This window comes from Spea bombifrons, chromosome 5 (assembly GCF_027358695.1).
Source record: "Spea bombifrons isolate aSpeBom1 chromosome 5, aSpeBom1.2.pri, whole genome shotgun sequence".
Classification (NCBI taxonomy): Eukaryota; Metazoa; Chordata; class Amphibia; order Anura; family Pelobatidae; genus Spea; species Spea bombifrons.
Genome location: NC_071091.1, coordinates 17440490 through 17453557, shown reverse-complemented (window position 1 = coordinate 17453557; position 13068 = coordinate 17440490). Strand labels below are relative to the sequence as shown.

The following is a 13068-nucleotide window of genomic DNA, read 5'->3' as shown; positions in this document are numbered from 1 at the left end:
TAGTGCTATGCAAATTTTCCAGGGTAAGTCTTAATACATAACCCCTAAATACTGACAAAACATTCACTGTGCTCAGTCACTATGCTAAAAAAACAAAATATCAAAGCCAGCCAAGAATGTGCTAAATATGTGACATTTGGTTTTCATGTTCATAAGCCCAAATCTGGAACACAAGCCAAAATATATAAACTAACAACCCTGAATACTGAATTTTATTGGTTAATTTAATGCCAGTTAATCGTAGGGATAACTTTCCTTCCCTAATGATAACCTCGTTCACTGTATTTGGTATGCAAAGGATGGGATGTGTCACATTGCCTTGCAGATGTGAATGGAAGCCTGTAAAGAAAACTAATTGGTAGTGATCTATGTACCAAGTAGATGTCAGGAACCAAATACATTGTTTGCAGGACACAGTATACCTAGAAACAGGGTGACAACATAAAACCTTTGGTTAAAAATATTATTCCAACTATGTTTCCTGGAAAAAATGCGTGAGATTAGCTCATCTGAGAATAGACACTAAATAACATGTCCCCGGTTGGAAAAGTCACAAATTTTTGGTAACTTGCGTCATTACATAGAAAAAAAAAATCTCCAGCATATCGGAATGATCCTGCCCAGGCAGTCTATGCAAAACATTTTTCTCTGCACGCGGGAACCAGAACCCAGTTGTATGTTTGAGCCTCAACTGGGCTTCAGGCTGAGCTGGTCGCACATTGTTAAACCACAATAATAATATTACTTTATCACTTTAGGGCATTCAAAGAGTCTGCGTGTACCATATATGTATTGCATTCATGTTGGACACACATGGGATGTGCCCTGGTATAACAACTGATGCCAGTCCTCTGCAGCAGCCTTTTGATCTTCAGATGGAGGAAGTAAGAAAGCTCCATCAACCTCTACCCCCTTTATTATTATTGATTGATTTATAAAGCGCCATCATATTCTGCAGTGGTGTACAATGGGTAAACAGGATATAAGTAGTGCACAAGATTTTGAAATTACAGAAACAAAGGGCGGGGGGCCTGCTCAAAGGGGGTATGTATTGTGTAGACGTTGTGCATGGATGAGGTACCAATGATGTTTATGGGTCTCTGGGGTGGAGCATTTAGAGAGCAGGGTGGGCCAACGCTCTAACTCTAGTTTTTGTAAGAGACTGGATGTCAGCAGGATCCAGTCCAGGATTTGTATGAAGCCTGCATCGGGTACAGGTGCTGGACATTTAAACCCCTGAATCCTCACAGCATAAGAGGGTGAAAAATTCCTCTACGCTCCCAGGGCAAGGGGAGGCGCTGAAGACCCCGGAGACAAATGTGGCACTACCTGCCTGGACCTGTCTTGTCTGGAGAAGTCTAGCTGTGCTGGGTATGGCAGGGTTGTTGAAGGTAGTGGCTGAATAGCCAGTGGGAGATAGGCTTTATGATTTTAAAATAAAAACACAGTTTGCTGCAAATTGGCATTCCTGAGCATTAATGCCCTAGAGGATCATGCGTTAAGAGCCCAAAAAGTGACACTCATGTCCCTTAGCTAGAGAGTTTTGTCACACCTAGTAGTTACACGGTTTGCCAGATGGCAATTCTGGTAGCCAATAGGTAAGCCAATAGGTAGCTCTCATACAACTTCTATGGTTCTCAGCCAGAGAAGGCATGTGCCTATAGCACTGGTTGTGCAGCATCTCTTTGTGGTTATAGTAAACACTTTATAAATATTATAAATGCATAAAGAAGTCTATAATCCTATTTATACGTAGAACTGTACATGCACATATTTATTATCCTCTACATTCTTAAGTATAAGGTAATAAATATACTGTTCCAGCATCTAATCCTGGGAAATAATATTTTATATTTTTTGAGTAGCTTCCAATGTGACCACATAAATAATTATTAATTTCATTATTACTATACGCTTATATATGTACAGAAGAAGCAGATAATGTTTGAGTGTAAGGATATATTAAAAATGGGTGGCATTTCCTGCACATAAAATCCTGATTTTGGTGATTAATTAATGCATACTAATAGCACACATGTTCGGGGGAAGTTATTTTTTGTGTTGTATATTTTAAAGGCTTTCATTTCCTGCGTTTTTTTTTTAATCTGGTAATTTATGAGCAGCAGGGACCAAATCTCTAAATTCTAGAAGACTGTGTTTCCACCCTCTGTTGATTAATAATATATATTATAAGCCCAAATGTTTATATGGGGAACGAAGATATATATCCCTGCATTTCAGAATTTGTTGTCCTCCTTCCAAATTGACATCGGCATACTGTTTTTAGGGCTTGCAACTAAATATCTCAGCTGGAGAGGGAAGTTATGGGGCTAGCACGCTAATATAAGCAGCTCATTAGCTACCGAATATAAGCGTTTCGTTTTAAAAATCAATTTGATCTTTAGACAGACGTCTATGCATAAAAGCAGACTGCCTATGTGCCCGATCATAAGATGGAAATTCTGTATGGAGTAATTGTGGGATCTACGTTTTAACAAGCAGTATATAAACAGCCTTTCAATCAAAGGCTTAAAAAGCAGGGTATATTATTTTGGGGACTAAAATGTTTTTTTTTTTTATAAAAATAACACATGGATTTGATGTTTGCATCCTCAGTATGTAAATTAATATAATAATGAAACACAGAAGGATTTACAATGATAATGGTCAGGAATAGCTGCTCAGAGAGCCCAGTCCTCGCCGTATTTAAGCAAACAGAGTTAAAAGACTGTACCAGTCTATTAATAATCAGGAATGGTTAATGACCTTTATAAAACAAAGTAATTAAAGTTACAGATTTCAAAAGAATGCATGGAAATGTTCTTCTGGAGGCACTTCAGATATATTTTTGGAGATTAGGCAAATTGGTAACAAAGACCTTGCTTCCTAACTTGAATTATGTGCCGAGTGTAACATTTTAAACACTGTATGAATGGAAACCTATATTCTTATGAAGCTATGCAGAGAACCCTGAAAGCTCACTTTTGCTGGCACCAGCACCATAGGCATTTTGAATGTAGTCTGACATTATGGCATGGTTAAGATGCAGATCCTCAACCCGGCAGAGAAAGGAATGAGGGCCTTGATCTTGCAAGCTTCCAATCTTTAGTATCTTCAGTTTAGCATATGTAATGCTGATCTGGAGAAAAATCTAAATGTCTTTGGTGTCAAGAAGAATTGTTTTATCTCTTTGTGACAATATAGGATACAAGTCTCATCCACCTTCTTCTTGATCAACACATATGGGTATCTGGAGTAACCACGTAACAATCTATTAGGATGTTGAGGGGGGATGAGACAGACGGTGGGAGATTGCTTGGGTGAGGATGGTATGATTTTAGCAAAATGTTGCTGAGGTTAATGGCTTGGAGGTCTCTAATGTGGAGGGACATGATTTGTTGGTTTTGAGTAGGATGGACTGTATTCTTCTATGAACAGGAAAATTTTTAGTGGGCATTCAAAGTTGAAATAAGTAGAGAAGAGCCTAGTAGAACAAGGAATTGATTTCTAGTGAATAGATGCAGCATAGGTGAAATCTGGGTGAAGTGAGCATGAAAAAACAGTTTAGGAGAGACACAAGTAGTGAAAAGAGCATAGGAGTGGTTAGAAGAGCATTTGGAGATAAGAGTAGGGATATGGTTAAGAGCTCAGTAGGTGAGCTTCACTATTTAAATATTATTGTTAAGGTTGTGGGGAACCAGTGGTGGGATTGGCATAGTGGGGCAACGATTTATAGGAAAACTAATCTGCCTATCTGAGAGAGTCCAGAGCTTCTCTGCATTACTGGTTATTTACAAGTAAACGCTTTCAGGTAGTGGAACAACAAATTGTATATAAAAAATAGGGGAGCTTAAAAGCATAAAATGCATACACATTCAGATTGCTGCTAGAATAATAATGACCAATAAGTATATAAAATATCAGCGCATCCCCAGTGAATCCCCAATATGTATGCCTGTTTTTTGAATGCTATTCACTGGGTATGCGCTGAATTTTTGGCTTGTTTCGTGGACCAAACAAGTTCCTACATACTTTCTATTTGCATTAACACAATTGTTGCTTTATTTGAAGGTTATTACTGGTTACATTATAAATCGAAAGGGTTTTTCACCATAATGGTTTTAGATTGCTACAAAATAGGCAATGTGCATTTAACAACAAAACTAGCAGAAAATTGTGTTTTTTTATTTTATATTGCACTTTATTAGATAAATTGGTGCATAAACTCAAGGGAGTCATGAGATTGTTTTTAAGCACCTCGGCAGGTTGGTTGTTCCAAACAGTTTTTCTGTAGATTTAGGCAACCTCAGCTACTTCTCTATCATCGTGTAATCCCAGACAGAAGCGGTTGAGATCAGGGCTCTGTGGGGGCCATACCTTCACTTCCAGGACTCATTGATCTTCCTTACACTGAAGATAGTTCTTAATTACTTTGGCTGTATATTTGGGGGTCACCATGCTGTAGAATAAATGTTGGGCCAATCAGATGCCTCCCAGACGGTACTGCATGATGGATAAGTATCCGCCTGTACTTCTCATTACTGAGGAGTCCATTAATTCTGACAAAATATCCAACTTCTTTTGCAGAAATACAGCCCCAAACTTGCCAGGAGCCTCCACCATGTTTCACTGTTGCCTGCAAACACTCATTCTTGTAACACTCTCATGCACTTCAGACAACAAACTGTCTTCTGCTACAGCCAAATACATCAAATTTTTACTCATCTTCTGAGAGCACCTGCTGCCATTTTCAGCACCCTCGTGTCTCTGTTTTTGTGAATAGTTAAGTCCCTTGGCCTTATTTCTACCTTGGAGGTATGGCTTTTTGGCAGCAATTATTCCATAAAGACCACTTCTAACCAGACTTCTCCGGACAGTAGATTAGTATACCAGGGCCCCACTGTTTTTTGCCAATGCTGAGCTGATGGCACTGCTTGAAATCTTCCAATTGTGATGTTAAGCATGACGTGTCTTTCGTCTGATGCACTAGGTTTCCCTGGCTAACCACTGTGCCCGGGGTCCTCAAAAGAGCTTGGACATAACATCTCTGTCTGAATTTCTGCCTGGGAGAGACATTGTTGATGTAGAAAGCATTTTGTGTCTTGTTGTTGTGTTTAGTCTTGCCATGGTGGATGACTTTTTCCATCACCTTGTTAGTGAGTCTGACTGTTCCTCCATAGAATACATTATATACAAAAACCCTTTAGTATTTGGTGGATATCAAGTACCAAACATGGGATTTGAAGATTTTGTTCTTCAACCAAAATGCATCAGTAAGTACTTAGCATTTTGAATTTGTACAATGCACAGCAGGGGAGATAGTACTGAAACCCAAAATAGCTTTAATGAGGTACAATATACTCATTTCACGATGAGGCTGCTTTTCTCATTCCATTGTATGCTATAGATATTCTTACTTGGAAATGATTTCTTAAAATAATGTAGAAAGAGGAGTTTGTTGTTACTGGAGTCCATGGTGCAAATTCTTCCTTAGCTGATAATTTATCTGTCCCTGTTCTTTCTTCCAGGCATATTGCAATGCAGTTTTAAAAGTTCATGCAATCAATACAAGCCATTCTTTATTGCAGAAGCAGTGATGTTCCCACACAACATTATTGTAACTGTGAGTCACACACATTTAACAAACTCCTCTTACAAGGCACTAGACAGTGATGACCTTATTCTTTTAGGGGTCACTAAAGAATTGGTTAACAAGGGAATGTTCACTAATGCTAACAATGGGGTCATTTACCTTAGGAAGTGTTGAGCTTTTAAGGTAGTGGTGACTTGAACAATTTTCTACACATGATTATATGTAAGAACCAAAAAATAACTGTATGCCTCTTCATATGCATTTATTCTAGTGTTTAGTCAGACCTCTTATTATTCATTCAGACAGAAAAATAATAAGCATTTGTTAATGAGGTGCAAATAAGGAAAATCCAAGTACTTAATGAACAGAGCCAAGCAGGGGAGAGTTGGCAAGGTTGGCAGAGGCGCAACTGAGTTCTTTTGGGTTTGAAGATTATGAACCAATAGCAGAAGTCTTTTCTGTGTCTTATTTACTATCCCACATATAGCCAATGGGTGCCCAGGAGAGCATGGATTAAGGCAGCATTGGCGCTATAACTGGTTCCATTTAGGGGTTTTCTATAAAATCATCATTGATGAATGTGTGATGGGCACAGGTAGTAATACTTACATTTCAAATATAGCAAGATAACCAACACATGTAAAACTTAAAGCATGACATTGTGCACACTGAGAAAAAAAAAACATACATCTCTAAGGGATAGTTGACTGCACCACTGACGCTAATATAAAACATGTCCCATAGGGGGAACCTGTGTATAAATTTGTTCTGCCATGAACTCTTTCACTTAGATTTATTGAATGTATTACATTGCATTTTTAGTTCTCGAGCAGCTTTTATTTGCCAGTAACCACAGGTAAGGAATGCTTAAACAACCGTGGTGAATTCACATACATGACACAAAAATTACAACATGTAACAAATATGCTGCCTATGCTGACTTATAACTATGTTGCAAGCTGTGCTTATAATTATAAACGTTCCAATGGGGTACTATAAAGACTGTTAAATGTCATTAAAACTGTTCGTACCTCCTTGGTAGATTTTCCATTGTACGGAGGTTACAGATACCTACAGCTTCCTACCGAAATGCCCTGGTAAATTCGGGTTACCTATTATCCCTTGAGGAGATAACATTTGGAAAAATAAAAAGCTTTGTCCTTGGTTTACGCAGGGTGTGGATGAGGTACCTGGGCATAAATCCAGCAGTGTCTCCCTTTGATTTAGAATTCCCTCTGGCAGGAACAATTACAGTCATCTCCAAAGGCATAGAGTAAGATTATATAACATTGTATTATGCTGTTGTCATACTTGTCCTTAATTAAAGGCTAAACACGGTAAATCACATATCATATCAATAAATCAGCTCCAAATGTCTATTCCGGTTAGTGAATGCCACTTCTATAGCAATGGAAAGGGTTGGGTTGTAGCTATTATCTACAATCTTATAGAAAGGACACACTGCAAAACACATTAAAGTTCTCAGTGGCCTACAGGATGTGTCTTTCATAACCATCGCAAATCCATTACTGAATCACCTCCGAAAAGCTTGCAAAACATAGCACTATATGGTTACGGAAACTAAACTGTTGTCTCAACCAATCAGTTTACCCTATTTGAAAAGATACAAAACCATATAGCCAAGTGTGCAGGAGAAAAGCATTAGTTGAATTTACAATTAGCTGTAATCGGATCTCTGATTTTGTGTCCTATGGGTAAAACTGCTTAGTATGACTCATGCATTTTGGTCGCAGGACTTGGGTTTCACACAAGTGATTGCAACAGCCTCTTCCAAAGTCTTAGCATCATTTTCTATGCTGCCCGGAATTATTACATCGAAACATCTTCTCAGTCACTGCCAATTTTCAGAGGACTCATTGTTTAATTATGGTGTGTGCTATTCTCTACTTTTCCCCCTTCATTCAGGCTGGTACTTATTGCCACTGATGTGTCAATCAACACTATGATTCTTGCTCTTACTGTGCTTAAACTCCAATACTGAATGTAGAAAAACAGAAAAGGCCTTGCAATATACATTTTTGATACTGAAAGATAAATAAATCTAGGTGTCACAGACATAGCTTAGGTGCCTGGGATTGTACACCCTCATTAGAATGTAGGGAAGGTCCTTCAGACATTTTTTCTAAAAACAGCAACACTGGGGCATGTTATATTACCTTAAGAAATATATTTAACGATGTTCGGGGACAAAGGCCTATTAAATTATGAATCTGTATGGATTCAACCGAGACCTGATTCTGTCCCATACAATGTAGCTACTTCTTGTTGGATACCATTTCCTATTCTGCCCAAGACAGAGGCAACGCTGAAGCATATGCAAACCCTGGACATCTCTGCTTCCAAGCGAGACATGAGTGCTCTCTTTAGGGAACTTGAGGGCACAGTTGTAGTCATGGACAATATCTTGGTGTATGGTTCTACAGCAGAACTATCACACAGTCTGGACTGAAGCTAAATGTTGCTTTAAATGTCAGCATTCAATGCATACTGCCCAAAAAATGCAAAGTGCAAGCTATCACTGGAATGCTCATGATTTTTCACCCAGTGATTTAACTGTTGATGTTACCCGGTCCTTGGGCAAGCCCCAAGAGAATGCTCTGGCTCAGTTCAAGACTTGGAGGATAGTGCTTCCCCTCACTCTGATAATAAGGTCCAAATGTTTGAGACATCAAGTGGCACTCTGAAGGCTCCCCATAGTGATTGCTATAGGTATATCTAAAGACTTTGGGTTTGATCTAGAGTCTCTGGGTGAAGCTTGGTTTCTCCAGGTCAGTTTCTTCATTCTCCGTGTAAAGGAACAGCATGTGGTCAAACTTATGTTTTGGCCAGGTTCCACCTAATCACCCACTACCGCCTACTCAATGCCGATTACTCGGCCACTAAAGGGTTATCTGGGGATAGCCCTGCCACCGCACGTGGATAGCCCTGCCCATTCAAAAGAATACACTCTCCAGAAGAGTAGAGCTCTGAATGACCTACCCATGGTACTAACCAAGAGCTTAAAAAGGTGAAAATGTGTATGTTCTATGTACCTACCTACATATAATTCGAGGGGGGGGGGTGCCACCAAAAAATGGTTAATAAACAGGAATGTGCAAGTAATGAGATGCTTTGTTGTAGCAGGCTATGGGAACTTTCTTAAATTACATTGTTGTAAAAAGCAATTTAGTTAAGATGAAGAAGAAAAGATAATAATGAGGTTACAGATCTGGTCTAGGTTTCTCCTGGAAATCAACAGGTAAGCATGAGGTCATCTGTGGACTGGATACTTACATGATACTTGTTCATAAAGACAGACTTACAGATTTCCAAAACACCAGAGAGTACAGGGATAATTTTAGGCTTGCTGATGATTATACCTTGCTGAGCACTGGTATGAACGTTAAGTGGACAGCCTTGTGCTCCATCACCTAAGTGAAATAAAAGTAGGCATCCAGACTTACACAGGACACAAAAACATCTGCTTTATTGCAGCTATACTTAGAATTGCAAGGTTTTGGAACTCCAGAGGTTAAAGGAACAGTAAGTGTTTTTTTAAACATAAAAGTAACTAGCATTAGAGTTTGATTAATTACCCATTATTTCCAGGGAATGCTGATTTCCAGCACGATCGCTCTAGGATGACAACCCTGTTCTATTTAAGGCTCTTATGGGAAGAGTTGTAGTTGAGGGACATATTAGTCTTTCCCATCAACAAAGCTAGAGATTCATGTATGTTTCTCAGCATACAGCAGACCTCAGTGTGCAAGTCCCCAAAATGTGAAAGCCACAATGGTAGTGTATACAATTTGTAAGAAATATATACTTCCTGAAGCCGGTCCCTTTCTCTTGATTAATAAGATGTCGCTTGATGGCACGGCTAAACCCCACCAGGAGAGGAACACAGTACACTAACCAAGCACGTGCACTAACGGACGTTATCTTACCCAACCAACAACAGCAGAGGAGGCTGAGAGATATACATTCAGAAAATGATTATGATAGTTAAGCAAACTAGAAAAAATAAACACATTCATTACAGTGCAATGTTACCAATGAGAATTCAGGAAGCTTGCCCTATCCACATGTACTACTACATATCCAATACTGTTCAAAAGTTTTAGGCAGGTGTGGTAAAATGCTGAAAGGTAAGAATGTTTTCAAAAATAGACATGCTAATAGTTTCTTAATATCATTAAATAATTTAGTAAAAAAATCTAATCAGGTGCTAATAATCATCATTTTAAAATGTAGGTTGAAACACAATCATTAACTGAAACAGAAACTGCTGTGTAGGAGGAATAAAACTGGGTGAAGGAACAGCCAAAATCACTAACAAGCAACAAGACCAGCAACAAGACACAAGGTCTACTGCATACTAAGGTACTAATACTACTAATAATACATACTAATACTGCATCACTAAGGTCTTTCCCAGGCAGAAATTTCAAGGCAGTGGTCAACCAATGAAACTAAGTGCAACAGATGAAAGACACACCATGTTCACTTCTCTTCGCAGAAGGAAGATGTCCAGCAGTTCCATCAGCTCAGGATTGGCAGAAAACAGCGGGACCCTGGTACACCCATCTACTACCCAGAGATGTCTGGTCAAAGGTGGTCTTCACGGAAGAGTTGCAGCCAAAAAGCCATACCTCCGACGTGGAAACAAAGCCAAGCAACTCAACTATTTAACGAAACCTAACTCGTGTCCAGTAGATGAAACCCTGGTCGACATGGCAACCTGGGGTTTGTTCAGCTATGGTATACAGAGAGCGGATATATGCATTTATGCTCCTTCTGTTGCAACACAATCATAGTTAAAATCACCACTTGAAAGATACGGTAGCATATACAAGTGGCTATGGGCAGGGTTAGCTCCAACATACTTACAACTGAAATATATCAAAGCTAACTTAACAATTGACGCAGTTCTTCCGGTGTCCAATACATCGTAAGATTATAACAGTAATTTAGATTGAAAAAAGACCTAAATCCATCAAGTTCAGCCTTCTATCTTTGCTGCTTCTGATCCAAAAGAAGGCAAAAACAAACCCCAATTAAGCTATTTTTTTTAATGTTGCCACTTAGGGGGAAACAATTCCTTCTTGACTCCAAAAGGCAATCATATTTCTCCTTGGATCAAAAAGCCCTACAATATCAATGTTTATTCTATTATTGATAGCCCTGTATGTTCTGCTTTTCCAGAAAAAATATCCAGAGCCTTTTTTAAGTCATCCATTATATTTGATAGCACAACCTCTTTTAGCAGTGAATTCCAGACCTTTATTGCCCTTACTGTAAAAATACCTTCCTTTGTTGTCTATGAAATCTTTGCTCTTCAAGTCTGAGAGGATGACCTCTGGTTCTTCATACATGCCTGTTAATGGACAGGTCACTGGAGAGCTCTTTATATTGGCCCTGCACATACTTATATGTATTAATAATATACAATACAATACCACAAACCTAGTCACAGTGACTGGTGTCCATGTATGGACAATTCGCCTACCCTGGCTTTGATGGCACTGATATTCCTGTTGTTGTATGGTTACAACTCATGTTTAATCAAACTTTAGCAAAGGAGAAAAAATATGTATTTTTGGCAGAGAGTACAAACTATACTTGTTGATATATCATACTTAGAATTCATACATCACTCCAAGAAAGGAAAGTAAATTAATATGTTACCGTACTGGAGAACATTTCTTTTTTCCCTTAAGACCAATAAGAATGATGTCGTTTTCTTTAGTTATTAAGGAAACCAGGGTTACAGTAGGAGGCATGACGTAACTATACATATATATATGTGTGTGTTCGTTCTCCTGTAGATTCCATAGTGTTCATTAGTGGCTAATGTTACAGATCACAATTACACCATCCACATGCTGGTAATGGGCAATAAGAACAACATGACTCTGGCGCATGAAGGCCAAGTCCTCATTTATGCAATCCCTTAAATAACCCAACACTAACTGCTTTCATAGACTTCAACAGACATTTAACATTGATCCACTTAATATTGTTGGAGCTTTATAGTAGTAAGTAATAACAAGATCACTTTCTGTGGTCACCAATTAGCATGTGCTCAGTAGACACAGGTAACGTGTTTTATGCTGTATAACGTAAGAAATATAAAGTGTTCTATTACAAAAATCACAGAGCCACAAAAATACCAATATACCTATACAGTTTTTATGCAGACAACTACAGGGTATATGATTGCATGTGTATACTATAAACATATTAGATCTTGGTTGCACTCTTTGAATGCTGGCAAAACTTTCTTTTAATTTTTTAAAATTCTGAACATGATGATGCAGTAGCCCATGTGGCCCAAAGGAGCAGAATCAGCAAGTAGATGACTATTAACATTAGAATTGGTGTGGAGGGGTAAGTGTTTGTGTAACTAGCCATATTTCAGTTATTAAAGGTGTTAATTCACAGGTTAATGGCACACACTTTAAATCCATTTTAGTTTGCATTAGATACAATTTCAACACATATTACAGAATCGGTTTTCAGATAAGCAATATAATGGTGGCCTTTCTGGAAAATGTAACTCAAACTTGACTTTTTACCTCATCAATTACTCAGATTAATGAATATCCAAACTGTATTCAACTCAGGACAGCTGAACTGTGAAATTATAGTTCAGCCAAGTTTAGGGAAAACCTGACAAGTTGACCGGTGATTTCACCGATGCTTTTTAACCTACGAATGAAAAGTACAGAAATGTATCTACTTTTAGCTTATATCTATTCTCTAGAAATGGATGCTCAGTGCTCTTTTAAACACCTGTTTAAATGCATGATAAATATATGCTAACAGAAAACAATCATTAACAGATCCAATATTTAAACAAACCAGCCCCTTGATATAAATGTATCTGTTCCTTAGCTAACATATTCGGTAATTGCAAATCACACCAAGGCTGTTTTGATCATGAAAATACTATGATTAAAAGCGAAAAGTGTAGCATAAAGAAAGTTGAAGAACATTTCATCTCAAGTCCATGTGGGAGAGTCTCAAATTACCCTATGTCACTTTAATTCAAATATGTGATAATAATTTACCTTTAATGTAATTTCACTCCTGTTAACTATCTCAGATGACAAGATCTTTCAATCACATGTCAATCCGCATTCCTCTTTTGTTTGAGAAGGTTTTGGTATAAACTTGTTGCCTTAAAAATAACGTGCTTGATCCATCTTGGTAATGAAAGTGAAAGTGTGGAAAAGGCTTTTAAAAACTATTCTATGAAATAGATGAAAAGTATTTGCAAAAATACTTAGATTTGGGTAATTTATTTACTAAATTTAAAACCAAATTGTTAATGATCCTTACGAGACTGACTACTTGATATCGATTCTACTTGGTATTGAAAAAAAAACATATTTTCCAAGACCTCTTCTCATTGATCTAATGATGTAAAATGAGCCCCAGGTGTCATGAAAAAAAGCACATGTACCCACAAA

The 13068-nt window shown here is 38.1% G+C and overlaps 1 protein-coding gene across 4 annotated transcripts in view; it reads right to left on the bottom strand.

Annotated features, from left to right (window-relative positions):
• DYNC1I1 (dynein cytoplasmic 1 intermediate chain 1) overlaps window positions 1–13068 on the bottom strand; it is a 144863-nt gene that overhangs the window by 5238 nt on the left and 126557 nt on the right. The gene's annotated exons all lie outside the window — the stretch shown is intronic.